Source organism: Pseudochaenichthys georgianus, chromosome 1 (assembly GCF_902827115.2).
Source record: "Pseudochaenichthys georgianus chromosome 1, fPseGeo1.2, whole genome shotgun sequence".
Taxonomy (NCBI): Eukaryota; Metazoa; Chordata; class Actinopteri; order Perciformes; family Channichthyidae; genus Pseudochaenichthys; species Pseudochaenichthys georgianus.
Window position 1 is genome coordinate 33224785 of NC_047503.1, and position 16011 is coordinate 33240795.

The 16011-nt window shown below is 38.7% G+C and overlaps 1 protein-coding gene across 3 annotated transcripts in view; it reads right to left on the bottom strand.

Moving 5' to 3' along the window:
• The window catches only part of fbxo41 (F-box protein 41), a 59835-nt gene extending 45495 nt beyond the window's left edge, over positions 1-14340 (bottom strand). For 2 of the 3 annotated variants that reach the window (XM_034084301.2, XM_034084283.2), the window contains exon 1: positions 14269-14340. The gene's annotated coding sequence lies outside the window, so the exon portion shown is untranslated. Of the gene's footprint in view, positions 1-14001; positions 14125-14268 lie in introns of all 3 variants that reach the window. The other variant, XM_034084291.2, reaches the window with a different exon arrangement.
• Between the last annotated feature and the right edge of the window lie 1671 nt (positions 14341-16011).

A 16011-nucleotide genomic window follows, 5' to 3' on the forward strand; every position in this document is an offset into this window, starting at 1 on the left:
ATTAAAAGCAGCGGCAAAAAGAAAAGTCTTCAGCCTGGATGTAAAAGTAGTAAGAGTTGCAGCGGACCTGCAGGTTTCTGGGAGTTTGTTCCAGATATTTGGAGCATAATAACTAAACGCTGCTTTTCCATGTTTAGTTCTGACTCTGGGGACAGAAAGCTGACCAGTCCCAGAAGACCTGAGAGATCTGGATGATTCATAATTTAGCAGAAGATCAGAAATGTATTTTGGGCCTAAACCATTCAGTGCTTTATAAACTAGCAGCAGTATTTTGAAATATATTCTTTGACACACAGGAAGCCAGTGTAAAGACTTCAGAACAGGTGTGATGTGATCCACTTTATTAGTGTTGGTGAGGACTCAAGCAGCGGCGTTCTGAATCAGCTGCTTTCTAATAGATTTTTTAGTGAGACCTGTGAAGACACCATTACAGTAGTCAAGTCTACTGAAGATAAAAGCATGGACAAGTTTTTCCAAATCCTGCTGTGACATTAGTCTTTTAATCCTAGATATGTTCTTTAGGTGATAGTAGGCTGATTTAGTAACTGTTTTAATGTGACTGTTGAAACTCAGGTCAGAGTCCATGACCACACCTAGATTTCTGGCTTTATCTGTTGTTTTGAACATTGCAGACTGAAGCTCAGCGCAAACTTTTATACGTTCTGCTTTGGCTCCAAAAACCATTACCTCAGTTTTGTCTTTGTTTAATTGGAGAAAGTTCTGACACATTCAGTCATTGATTTGTTCAATGCACTTACTCAGTGTTTGAATGGAGAATAGTCTCCTGGTGAAATGGTTATGTACATTTGTGTGTCATCCGCATAACTATGGTAACTTATTTTGTTGTTTTTCATTATCTCAGCCAGCGGTAGCATGTAGACATTAAAGAGAAGAGGCCCCAAGATGGAGCCTTGAGGTACCCCACATGTCATATTTGTCAACTCAGATTTGTATTTACCTATAGAAACAAAGTTGTTTCTGTTCTTTAAGTAGGATTCAAACCAATTTAGAACTGTTGATGAAAGTCCCACCCGGTTTTCCAGTCGGTCTAGTAATATGTTGTGAGCAGCCTCAGTGCTGTGGTTTGGCCCTGTAGGTAGATCATTTGTGCTTGGTCATTTTAAAAGTAGCTCCCAAGCTGAAAAAGTGTGGGCACCCCTGTTGTACACCAATCCAAGACTGACGCTTGAACCAGAACAGACTCATATCATTTTTGTCAACTCAGATTTGTATTTACCTATAGAAACAAAGTTGTTTCTGTCCTTTAAGTAGGATTCAAACCAATTTAGAACTGTTGATGAAAGTCCCACCCGGTTTTCCAGTCAGTCTAGTAATATGTTGTGGTCAACAGTGTCAAACGCAGCACTGAGATCTAATAATACTAACACTGAAGTTCTGCGACTGTCTGTGTTTAAGTGGATGTCATTGAAGACCTTTACAAGAGCACTCTCAGTGCTGTGGTTTGGACGAAATCTAGTTAAATAAGTAACAGACTCTTGATGACAAAGAATAATCCTACCCAACAAATTACCTCATCCCATCATTTTATCTTATCTAAGTGCAACTGCAAAACAAAATACTGAAGAGCTTTTTTTAAACAATTATATCAAGGATTATGTTGCAACAAGGCCAACTTAATCCTGCTACTTTAACTTGTACGGATTCCAACAACTATGCAGACATTTAATAAACCATTTGTCAGTTTCAAACGAGGAAAGAAATATCACAAATTAACACGTTTTATTGCAACTGCCATCTGCCAATAAAAGAGAACAATTTGTTCATGAAGTTGATAGCATGAAATCAGTATTCTGATGCTTCTTTTTAAAATGTGAATACAAGTCAGATTATACTCTGCATAAGAAATAATCGTGAGCAATGGAAAAAACTGCTCCAAAATTCAGGTAATTTCAATCACACACACAATCAAGGGGGCAAAGATCGGCCAACATTGTCCTATGAAGGATAAAGTCAGATTTCACGTTTAAGTGTATATATATTGTTAAAGGACTATTTGATTGATTGCTTTCAAATGAATAAAGAGCTCTTAACTGTGCCAGTCCATGTCTCCATTTGTATCACTCCAGTGTCCTACTGTGTCTGAACTCTAAGTAGGAATATTTTTAAGTTTAGTGGTCGAGGAACATGAAACCTGTTTTTTTTTTACTATGGCTTGCGAAGCAAACTCATGCACTTGTACCCTGAAAGACTCAGAGGAAGACTAGGGGGGAGAGGAGGGTAAAGGAAATGGCTCCATTAGTGAGAGTGCTTGTTAGCGCCAATAGCATCTTCTCGTCTGAAATCTCAGGTCAGCTCACAATCCACTAAATTCTTTACCAGCGGGTCTGGTTACTCATAATAGAGAAAAACTACACTATATGTTTCCTGAGGTGTGTCCTCTTCAACTTTTGCATCTGCGGTTTCTTGTCAGCCTTAAAAAGCACCTTACTTCTTTTTATAATAAAACCCCAGTAGAAAGTGAAGAAAAGATGAGTCTACAATAAAATCATGATATTAATTGCTGTTCCTTTACCTCATATCTGAACAGCAACCTCTTGTATTTATGACCAGAGTATGGCTGAAGACATATTTTCAATCATTTTCATTAATCATTTCCTACGTAGATGCTGAGCAGAGTCACGCTGCTGCAAAAGCATTGCATCACTCTTTATCCAATTACCAGGCCCCTGGTGAAAGAAAAAGTCAGCATGTCAGCCTCCAGTAGTTCCCTTGCATCAGGTCCTCAAATCAAAGTGCAATTCTCTGTTCAAGCTAAATTATATTTGCAATATCTTATCTTTACTGGAAACTGGTAAGAGGCTGATGCGCTCTTCACTATGAAAATGACACACAAAAATGCCGTCATCACATTGGATCATCTATGTAACTAACAGGATATAAATTCAGTTCAGTATTTCGGAGTAAGTTGCATTACTTAAAACAGTGACAAGATTGCATCATACTGTAGTATACCAGCAAAGCCTTATCTTAAATATAAAGGAAATATAACATAGACTTAATGCCAAAACAACTTGATTTACTGTAAATGTGATATTAGACAGCAGCTTTTTATTCAAATTTACTTGAAACATACATGTTTCTTTTTACTATTTGGAAAATCCCCATCTTAAAATGGATACTTAAACATATGTTTAAATGTAAAATAGCCATATCATGCCATGTTGCATTGACCATTTTATTAACCTCTTGAAAACACTACTTTGCTGAAATAATCCCACTAATCCTACCAGGTTTAGTGTTGCTCATGAATCAAAGGACCGGACCATAAAGTTTCCCTAATTATAACAAAATACAATATTACTGTAATTTGCCTTTTTTGTCTGTAAAAAAAACAAAATAAGAATATGAAAGCATTGAATTGGTGTCCGATGCTGTTTCCTCCCACATGATCTGCATATTAAGTGAATCCAATGTCACAGTGTGTGCAGTCTGTCTCTAAACATTTGGACTCTCACAGCTCAGATGTTGTACACCAATCCAAGACTGACACTTGAACCAGAACAGACTCTCTCTCACAACTTTCTACAGTGGCTCATAATGAGAGAAGCAGTAGGCAGAGACATTGGCGATGTTCTCACAAATCACAGATGCGTAGACCGTTCTTCACAGAGGGCTTATATACTGGAAATCCCAAAAAGCCACTGAGACTGTTATTAGAAGTCTGGTGAGGCTGGGAAAGGGAGTGTACTGGCATACTGTGCCCACTTATTAAAGGAGGATTTCACAGGCCCAGTCACTACACTGCAGACAGCAGGCATTCCCATCTGTTTAAAATTACGAGGAGAGGTATTTAACCGGGCAGGAAATGGAAGAAAGTGAGGCTGTTTGGTAGCCACATGTCACATCCTGCCAATGGTCTCAGCTGAGACATCCCAGAGCACTGGTTTTAATGTTGTATTGGGAAAACGCATAGTGGAAGTGTGTGTGTGACTTGAAAGTAAAGTATCTTCCCTAACTGCATGCTCTCCTGTTGCAAGAAAAAACAATTATTTGATGTAGAACACGGGGAGATAAACTGGGTTTAGTCCAAAGTGACATCATCAAATGTATTGTTTTGTCTGATCAGAAATCGAAACCCCAAAGGAATACAAACTTGTACTGTATTTAAATATGACAAAGAGAAGCAGCGAATTGTGCCTTACGAGAAGCTGGAATTAGAGAACATGTAGCACTGATTTCATTTAATTTGTGCTTGAAAAATTAATGAAAGAATGCATTTGTTGATCAACATTGTTGTAAATAATTTAAAAGCTTTAAAAAAAAAACAATGAAAAGTGTTGGGAAATTCGTGAACATACGAGACAATCACAGAATCAACAATAATAACACTAGAATTACGCTTGCAGTTTCAGGCCTCAACCAACCCGTCATGATGGAACTTACATTCACATCTGTAAAAGAATACCATCACTTCATAATTATATCCTATTTTAAATTTGTGTGAAAGTCATGATAAGTATATGTATTATTTAGTTATGGGATTTTCTATAAAAAGCCATTTTATAAATGATTAAATACAAATATTAGACACCTGGTTTGATAAGCTGGGACCAAAAAACAGATACATATTTGAAAACTTCAAACTGCAGAGTGACTAGCTGTGCGACCAGATACAAGAGGTCCTTTAAGGAAATATATAGGGTTACAGGAAACTCTCAGTGCTTCTTTGTCATCCAGGCACTGATCAGAAGCACATCTGCCACCATCCCAGGGCCACGTTCTGTGTCTTGGCACTATTTTGGGTACTAACATGCACAACACAGCTCTGTAATGGTGAGAGCTGACACCTGGTGCGATGGCAAAATATCACAGAGTTGCATAGTAATTAGCAGAAAGAGGCACAGTATTATAACTGATTTCTTTTAACCCTTAGATGCACGAGTGACTGGACCCTATACTCTTCCATACTGTAAAAGGACCCGTATTAAAATAAAATATAATATGTTTTTATGCCATTTTTGTCATTTTGGTTAACACTTGTATAATATTTAGTATTATATTTTGGATCAAACTAGAAATATTTTATATTTAATTTTTCACTATTTATAATTTTAGACATTTTTTTACATTTAAAAAAAAAAAAACGTTTTCCCATAGAAAATGCATGCGGGTCATTTTTTACCCTCTTATGGAAGCTTGGGGTAGTAAAAAACTACAATTTCTTAAAATGTAAATTAAAAATTTGAATGGCATGATATCCAAAACATGTTTTTTGAGGAATAGCTGGAATATGAAATGATAAAAAAAATGTAATTACTGTACAAAGATACTTCAAGAAAACGACCTCACCGGGTCAAAAAAGACCCACTTATGCATCTAAGGGTTAAAGAGAAAACTGTATGTGTATCTTTCTTCTCAACACATATGCGTATTGGTACTTCTTCTTACTGTTTTTAGTTGTCTCTGATTTATGTACTGTATGTCCCGGTCTGATGGGCATACACAGTCATTAGTAAGGATCCAGATACTGTTACTGCTACATTCTTGACTGACATGACAGGCCAGTAAATTCATCCCTATAGTTGCTTGTTTTTTTGCTGTTTGAATCTTGAGCAGACTATCTCCTTATGTCCATTCTTTAACTGAGCTACTTGTTAAAGACTATTTGTTGGGAAACAGTAACAATCTCATTTTCATCATCTGTCAATCCCATGAAAGCTTTGAGATGGTCAAACAAGCCATTAGGGTCAATGGATATACAGACCTAAATAAAACATAACATGGGTTTCAATTGGCAATGATTCATTACAACATACTCATGACTTTAAAGGTTAATTTATTTTTGATATTTTACTGTTTGCATCAAGGCAGTAACTGTTAAGCTGTGCTACACTATAGTGGGTTACTCCCACAATCCTTTCCACAGATAAAGGTTTCTGAACGTGAGGTACAGAGGGAGTCACAGATGGATATTCTAAAATAGACAGAGATATGATGACGAAGACTAAGAGAGGAGCAAAGGTGTGTCACGGTGATAGGGAGGGTGTTCTACTGTAGATTCTGCAAGATTTAAAACGTGTAATGAATTCATCCATTGTTAAGAGCACATAGCCACTTTAAGATGTTTTGTTTTAAAGAGCCCCTTTTGTGCTTTTGCTTTTCCTGTAGTGTGTTATAATTGTTTGTGTAAATGGTCTGCAAAGATTAAAATCCCTGTGTTCCCTCCAGAGGGAATTTCTCAATCATTACGCCTCAATTGGTCTCCTTTGTTTACTTCAGACACATAATGATATCCCTGTGTAACACGCACGCTCCTATTGGCTAGCGATCCAACAAATTGTAGGTGATGGTCTAAGGGGCGGGACATCTCTAAGTGGTTGACGAATCACAACAGAGCCGGCCAGCTAACCAATCAGAGCAGACTGGGCTCTGGTTTCAGACAGAGGGTGAACAGAAGTTTAGGAAATAAAGGGGAAAAAAGGATTAAACATTAAAGCATGTAAACATGTCACAGTAGAGGCAAAAAATAGAACTATGAACCTGAAAATGAGCATAATATGTCCTCTACAAACGTATACTAGTTTAAAACTCTTCCAAATATCATCTCTCCAAATGTTTTATGAGGATGAAAATGTATTTAACATGTTCAACACATTAAGACATTTTTATCATTTTGTATTTCGGATGCGATATTTCATTCTGTTTTCCATATTTTTATGTATATATTTTAACTGGAGATGAGAAATACACTGGTCACTGATTGCTGCTGATGGATAGCAGCCTGAAGGGGATTTCTAAAGCCAACAATGTGTGGGTGGGTGAAACATTGTAAAGCGCTGTATTATAAAAATCTCTTTATAAATGCAGTCCATAAACCATTTGATTACATCCATCGCTCAGCCCTAATCAAAAACAAATAAGCACTCAATCATAGTTTTGAGACATAAATATGTATATATGGCCTCCATATACTTGAGATACAAATGTACTTCATATGATTTCTTTGTTTAGGTTTTGCATCAGCCTTCAGAGTGAGATTGTTGTGACACAGCTGGAAACATTAACGTTGGAGCGGGTATTAAATCTCGAGCGGATTTAGCAAATCTTACTTCTACACAATTTAAAATCTCACTACAAATAAAGCATTTAAAAACTGTACCCACTATGTATGTTGTCTTTAGCTAAACGTTTGTGTACACTGCTGTTTTTAAGATGTTATCATTTAAATGAATGCGGTGCTAACACAAGTTTCAACACACAAGCTTTGCAGATCCATGCTTATAGATATTTTAATATTTTACCCCAACAATCACTGCAAGCTCAAACCATCGCAGCAGGACATCGCTGTCTGACTGAAACTTCCCAAGGTCACTCGCTTTTTGAGTTTCGCAGAAGAAATGCTTTGCTCATACTGCACGAGTAGAACAAAGCATTTCTTCTGCGAACACCCGTGGTCCAAAAGTTAAAAGTAGGTTATCTTCAGGCAGACCATGCCCTTATGCTTTATGTTTTTGAACACTGTATTTAATATTAATATTTGTAATGTTGCATTTTGTGATGCATTCTTGATTGTTAAGATCTAGGAATGGTTGTCTTTTATTGTAAGCAAAAATACTTGGATGTAAAATATGCACAGCTGTCAGCACTACAAACAACAGAGAATATAAATATGTAGGTCAAATAACCTAGAGATTTTATTTAACTGTTTTTTCTTTTGGTTGTGTGGTATTGTTTTTCAAATCATTGTTATTAAAGAAGATATTTCCTAGCTCACAGACCAAAGGTAATACAAAAGAAGAGATGTGAGGTATATTCCAGATTATTTAAGCATAACATCAACCAACCCAGCAATGCCACTTATGTTAGGTAATATGTAGGAGAACTACAGACATGACTCTTACTTAAAAGGATAAACCTGTTAGTTCAAGCACAGCACTGACGTCCCCCTTGAATTGGCTGTCCAAAATTCCTCTTTAAAGTGTTATATTTTGTAAAGTTTACTTAGTTATGATTGAAGGTCCGTTTATGTGTTTATTAAGGAGGAATTAGTTCTCCCAGCAGAATACTTGCAGTTGCTCTGATTCTTTGCGAGCTCATCCTTTCCCGCCAAATCTAAACAAAAACATTTTCTATAAATGGTCAATTCCCTGAACGTAATGTTTGAAATTCAGGCTACAGCTTTTTTATGCGTGTTTGAAAAGTACAGTTGCCTTCAGCTAACGTGAAATACAAAAGTACCTCTCATGCCAGTGTTTAGTTTGTCTGTTCTGGGCTACTGTAGAAACATGGCGGTGCAACATGGTGTACTCTGTGGAAGAGGACCACTCCCTAAGTAGATATGAAGGGCTCATTTTATGGTTAAAAAACCCCCAATGATTTTAAGTTTAAGGTTATTGATGAAAACAGTCTTAAATAGTATATTCAATTATTGCTAATAGATCTCCCTAAATACCAAACAACACCACAATAGCTGACATTACCAGAGGCATAGATGCAAAATAAGCTGAGGCGTGTTCACACCAAGTACTTTTCCCACAAAGGTTCCTGAGAACTACGATTGCGTTCACACGAAAAAGTCCCAGGAACTAAATTAGTTCTTGAGAACCTTTTGTATCCCCTTTTCAGCCCTGAAAGAGCAGGGACTTTCGTGGGAGAAAAAGGTTCCTGTGTCTGATTGGCTGGGCGGAATGCAAACCACGCCCCGTCAAACTCCCAAAAACTTTTGTGAAGCCGCCATTTTATTATCCTCACATTGCATTATTAGCATTAGCCCAGAGCAGAAACGCAGAGAGACTAATTTATGACAACACAAAATAAAACATGGGAGCGGTGGAGATGAGGAGGTGTCGGCGTTCTGGCGATTTACTCGGAAGGCTTCAGTAGAAGCTGCTGGGAGTCCCAGCAGCTTCTACTGAAGCCAGTTCCTAACTCCGGGGACTTCTGGCCGGGGATTTTGGGCGGCAGTATACGCCGTGAAGTGGTTTGCGGCCTGCCAGTAAACCCAAAGCAGAAGAAGAAGTGACGTCAGCGGCTTCATTTGCCTAATCCACCCCCAGGAACTAATTTCCGGTGTGAACGCGATCTGTACTTAGTTCATGAGAACTAAAGAGTTCTCAGGAACCTTTGTGGGAAAAGTACTTGGTGTGAACGCGCCTCTTGATACAAAAATACATGATTGAATTCCAACTTCTTACATAATGTGTGTGAAGATACTGCAGCCTGCTCTGCAGTCATTGCAACTAAATTCCTACACTCTGCACCGTGTGCAAAAAACATCAGCTGGCCCTCAGGCTGCACTAATGACGTGACTGTGGAAGGTTCACCTCAGGAGGATGAACACCAACTGATCAATGTTGTTTACATTCATTTATAAATATTAAAGAGGCCAGGTCAAATCAAATGTCACTCAGCTTCGGAGGCAAGGAGGCTCTGGAGCTCACAGTCAGGTGGGATTTATTCCTGCATGCATGTGCTCTCTGATACAGATTTGTTTTGATGGGAGTGCTGGGGGCTGAGCAACTAAAGGTGTATCATAGCAGTCATGCCACTTCTCTGCTGCAGTGCTGAGCTGGAAGTAGCAGTTGGCAGCTAGCTACTGTATATAACTCTGGAGGTGCAAAGACTGTATGAGAGGTGTGACACGAGCGTCAGCCTACGCCTCAACAATGGAGCTGTTTTCACTGCTGGTATCTGTCATGTTTACGATGTGCTCCTCCCAATCCAACTTTTTGGTTGTGGTTCTCAATATCCAAGTAAATAAAAAAGAAAATATTCCAAGCCCTCTGCAAAGCGAACAGAATGATAGCTTTAATTCTACAATGTGTACTAAATTACAATAAGAAAATAAGTGAATTTGAATGAAAAAAAGGCATTAAAAAAAACTACGAATCGACTAACAAAATCTTAGTCAAATAGGATCAAGTTTGAGGGCAAGCACTAACGAAATCCTTCAAAGCTTAGACATGTTCCCAAGAGAGGCTACATTACAATGTGTGGAGCAATTTAGGCGCTGAGTAAAAGGTTTAGTAAGGCTCCCAATACCTTCCAGGCTCCTCCATGAGCATGTCAAAGAGTGTTAGCCCTGAGGAAAGCAAAGGGACTCCCATGACAGGACAATCCCAGGGGCTCCTCACCTGACAGCAGAGGGCAAACTAACCACGCATGTTGAAAAGGACTCAGCATCACGTTAGATGTATACAAAGAGCCACCCGTTTGAAGAAGACCGGACAAATACACGTAATCTGATGTGACTGTTACCATGACACTCTCCATATATTAACATCTGCTTTTTGATATTTAAGAAAAAAAAACAATGAAGAAAGACTAATTAACAATTTGTTTTAACATCTTGAATCAAAGTAAATGTTCACAAAATAACCAATTAAAATGACCAACTATCTACAATTTAACCATCAAAGAATCAAATTAAGCTTTGCGATCATTTACAAAGCTTTGAACTAGAACCTTGTTCAGAATTGACAAGCTGCCTTATAGCAGTTCAGAAACGTTATCCTGCTTCTAGTTGGAGGGGAAGCAATGTCATCTGTTTATCGCAATGTATTTGCAACTGTAATAATACCATCTAATCTTTAAAAAAAAGTTCTAACAAAGCATCCAGAAATGTATCTTGGTAAGAAGTTCACCAAATCAACTGAAAGTGTACTGATATGTCAAGTCAAAGCTGCCAAATATAATCAGTTATTAGGAGTTTAAAGTAACAAGTTAAGTGCAAACGGATCCTGTGGTTACAAAGTGTAATCCTAAAGTATAATACACCCCACACCTTTTCCAATTGGTCTACAGAAACAATTAATATAAAGCAGCTCTCTGTCATTTAACTTTACTTCATTAATACGCAAGACATATAGTAACATTGAAGCAGCATTGACATTCAGTTGCCACCCGTGAGACTCAACACAAAACAAAGCTAAAGCAGCAGATCTCTCACTGCAGTGACACCCAGTGAGTGACGTGATTGGATCTCAGGTCAGGACGGGGGTGCGATAGAGAGTGAGATGGATTGACTTTCACAAATATGAGCTGATGATGGACAGGATCACGACCCGGATCACCGCTGTCTACTATTGATCCACACGGCTGTTCACAGGAACAATTATCCTCCAGTAAACATACTTCACACATGCATGCCAGTAGGGTGTCTTTGAACACACTGACAGCACTGGTTCCTTCTGTGATCCCTGTAACACAGACACTATGGGTCCATGCATGCATATAGCTCTGTTTATATTCAGTTTGATCATTTCCACAGACAAGGAAGGGAGATTAGACAAACACTGACTTGTTAATGAAGAAATTGATTACAAAAATATGGAGCAACAGGTAATTAGAGCAATTAAAAAAGCATATCTCGTGTTAACATAACATTTATTTAAGCCACACCTGGCTATTGCAGGTACCCCTCTCATATATGATAGTATATCATCATACCACATTTGTCACCACCAGCAAGCAGTGTTAGAATATCTCATTGTGTCAGAGCTAGAGAAGATTCTGAGTATCTCATATCCTCTTAAAAAACAGAAACAAGCCTCTTATGTACGCAGAGGGTACGCTAAGCCCCCTGTGCTAGCCTAAACAAGACTGGGGACGCTGCCTCTGTTGAGGACGTGTGTGGGAAATGATGCAGAAAATGGCCTCTGTGATTTGTGGCTGCATTTCAACTGTCTCGTAGGTCCTCTTATACTCATTAATTCCAAGCCTGGGTCGGCATGATATTCAAGTTGCTTGTAGAGGAGTAAGAGAATCAGAGCAGATTGATTATGTTTTATTTTAACTGGACATATGGCACCCCGTATAATAAGGATGGGAAACTTCAAATAAGATAGCTTTTTAATAGAATGAAATATCATGTCAGTCATATGAAGATATGATATGAACAGTAGTTTTGGTTTTTAAAAACCTTTCAAACAATAAGAGTTAGTAAATAGTGGATGAGTGCAATGAACATATCAGTGTCAGTATTTTTCCATATTTATTCTTGACCGTCACAAAGTGTAAGAAAAGTTTAAATGCCCTAGGCCACGAGCCTGATCCTTGATGGTTGGACGAGCACCATTTTACAGGCAGCTGCAACAATAACAGAGCGGCTTAGAGGTGCCTGAGCCAGCTGTGCATGGGCACAAACACTGTCTTGTTATACTAGAAGAGACGTAGTGACTCGTAAATTAATGATTAGCTAAAGGGAAAAACTGTCTGATCACAAGAGAATGGACACTTGTGGCATGACATCAGATACAAATGAAATAACAAGTATAAAATAAGGCACCCATCTGAAAACAAGTCCTGATTTGTCTAGAACGGAGTGATATTGTTTTCAAAGATGAAGCATGTGATATTCTTCTTTGAAGCTGTAAGGATAACTCCATCAACAGAAAGACAAACAGTCTCTAGTTGTGTAATGTGAGGTTTGATGATTTTGCGCTGTTAAGTATCAACATCTTTGGTTGTTGGAATGTTGGTCAGACAAAACAAGACAAGAGAGATCACTTTGTGCCCTCTGTAACAGTGGAAGATTATTTGATTTGCCCATGACACCAGTGAAAAGTATTGACTGTGTAGCCAAAGTATGATTTAGTTGATTCCTCTGTGCCACAGGCCAGCTATTTTAAGAAATAACTGCACCTTTTATTAAATGAAAATAAACATTTGGGACAATTTGAGACATTTACATTACATTACGTTTTCAGCAGCTGCAAATAGGCTTGGAAAGAGTTAGGAAATTGCAAATTATGCATTTTGGAATTTGGAATTGTAATGGAATTTGTATACAACTATTCTTTAAATGTGTGGTAACTTTCTAACATCAGTCATAGATAGATGGATAGATGGATAGATAGATAAAAAGATCATTATCAAGAATGAGGCAGAAATATATATGTGAATCAGTAAACAAAACGTTCCTCACTGTCCCAGAAAGGCACAGAGACATTCATACGTTTTTTAACAACAGAGGATTTCTACCTGCTGTGGGATCATGGGTAATGAATACAGGATTCACTGTCACAGATCTAAGAGCTACACACTCATACATACTGGATAAAAACACATATTTGACTGCACAATATACAGTAAAATATTCTGCAACCTGCCTCACATGTGATCACTGGGAAACAATCTGTCTGCAGTGACAGTTACATGAAGGCTGAAAACTGCAGGTTTGCTTTCATAAATCAGTGTGACTGCACACTGTAGTTGTACACTGCAGTACAGAACAGTTTAATTTATGGTAGTGAAATCTAATCCCACTGAGCACACAAAATCCCACCAACACATATGTATGTTCTCCTTCTAATCTAGTAGGTGTTCCTCCTCTTTTCAGCATGACTGCTCCAACTTTGGTCACATTGGATTTCTGCAAACAGAGCAGTGTATAGGCCACGGCCCACTGACTCTGAGTCAGATTTCTCATGCACTGTAGTCACATGACAGTTTCCCAAAACTCCAGCAGTCCTGAATGTTTGTCACCTCAGCAGAGTTCTGTTCAGGAGAGTTTAAGGCTCCCATGGGAATATTATTATTGGAGTGTGAATATTAAAGTCATGACTTGATTAGACTCCTTCCTCTTAAAGGGTGCCCAGAGGAATCTTAGAAACCTAACATTATCACTACAGTATACTAATAGTACTGTAGGAAGATAGCCTCACATGTAGTATGCTAAATTAATGGGAATAATGGTGCATTCATGGACTACACTACAACAAACAGGTAACAGCTTTGTTTGCAGCATATATAACTTGTAGTAGAGCTAATTTGAATGTCTACATACAGCCATTGCAGGTACAATCCCCAAACATGCAGGCCATGCAGGCCGGTCAAAGTCACCTGTCTGTTCAGCCTGTCTATCGACCGTGACAGTAAACATTGACACATTTAGCGCTAAAACACACTGATCCTCATATCTGCACTGCACATGTATCAATCCCGAGCAGCACATCATGTGGAAGTGGGTGTGGACGCGCGGCATCACAACATGTCATAATGTAGCAATGAGCTCCACCGTAATGACTTAAATGCACTCACAGGCCTCGAGTTAGGTTAACGCACACCGAAGCTGATGGCAGCAGCTGTGCCAAAGGGCGACAGGTTGGCATGTACCCGGTTTCCTCCTGTTTTCACAGCAGCACTGGCTCGTCGCTGGACTCGCTGCATAAATGTGTTGCACAGGAGCAGCGTCATCAATGAAGCGATAATTGAAAACATACACACACAAAGACACGCGCGCACCGAAACAATTGCGATGGGAAGAGGAGGTTTTTTAGAAAGGCAAGAAATGTGCGTCTCACTCACCTCGCAATCTTCTCCCCATTTTTTTCCGCTTCAACCAAGGAACCGCTCCAGCCTTCACTGACGTCACGCAGCTCCTCTCTCTGCAGCAGAGAGCAGCAGGCCTGCAGAGGACGAGCAGGGAGGAGAGGGAGGGAGGAGAGAGGATGGAGGAGAAAGAGAGAGAGCTGCTTAAACAGATGCATTAACATGAATCATAAAACATGCATCCCTCCCATTCACTGTTGAAGGAGGATACTGTACCTGTAAGGGTGTGAGAGATGGATGACAGACAGACAGACAGTATATGTATTGCATCAGTGCATCCATGCATGCTGTTAAAACAATTTGCTTCTGCCAGCTGCTGCTTTGTGGTTCAATCAGTAAGGTTCGGTTGTGAAACCTCCTTCATGTGTCATAGCCTTTCCTGTTTAGCATCCTGTCAATCATCCAAACAATATGTGTTTCTCAGCGAGAGAAGGTATGCAATCCATGGACCCCCACAGTGGGTCATGGTGGTCCGCGACAAAATGAAAGGTGGCAAAATGAAACAGACATGTATTGACTAATTGATCAATTACTAGACATTAGCCATAGGCTCCTGTTCATATCAGACAAAGTATAGTAAGGATGAAACAACAACACCCCTAAGTGTAGTGACGTGATCATGGGTATGCTTGATGTTTTATGGCTGATCAAATAACTTTTAATTTGTGGGAAGATTCATTTGGTCATATTGTTATTCAAAAGTTACAAGGTCTTGCTTTAACATGGGCCCCTGTATAAATACAAGGTATTTTTGATTTAACAGTCTCGTGATAAATAGTACATTATTGCGTGCTCAGCGGTTTTTAATCAGCAACAGATTTCTTTGGGACTCAGCAACTCTAAAAAACTAAATCTAATTGGCGTTCCCTTAAGGGTTATAGTAATGTGACCAGCAATGCTTTCCAGTGTATTTAGTTTAAATCCCATGTCATATTAATCCTAAGTGAAATAAAGTTATGTTTCATTAAATAAACACAAATGAACTGGGGTTGGGCAGTATTACACTTTTTGGCTTGATTTGTGGGTCGACAACAGGAGTACACTTTTAACCTCGACCCCCTAAACAGTGAAATGCAGACATGTTGTATATTATTCTTAAGTGAATATCTTTGGGTGTTGGTGTGTTGGTTGCTAGGCTACAGGGAAATACCATTTATTGGACTAATGATCAGGTGAGTCGACAATGAGAATAATCATTAGCTACATGTTATTGTCACGGAGGTCATGCCCTCAGTATTGTGTAATGAAATCTGGTGATTTTAAAGATCTGAAGAAGTATTTGCATCCTGGATTCAATCAATTAAACATAACAAGGTTTACAAATCTGAATCAGGTTGTTTTCTTTCTTTGTAAATGTTTACAATTTACTGTTTCAGGCAGGCACATACACTTAGATGGAAAAGCTCAACTAGATCATCATTAATTGAGATACAATGAGGTGATATGATTCTAAACAGTTTAATTATGTAAAACAAATATGGAAAATAAAATGTTGTGTCGTCCGTCAAACATTAACAGGATATAATGGTTAGCATTGGAGACTTTGGACACTTGACTTTAGTATTTCTAAAATCCTGGCCATGGCCCTGGTGTTAAATTGGATGAATTGATGTGCCTAAAATGGGCTGGAAATGATCAATGATATACCGTCACTCTTCAACTATACAGGTGTTGTAGTCAGAGAAACCTCAAAGCCCCCCTCTGATATGGTATCAGCTG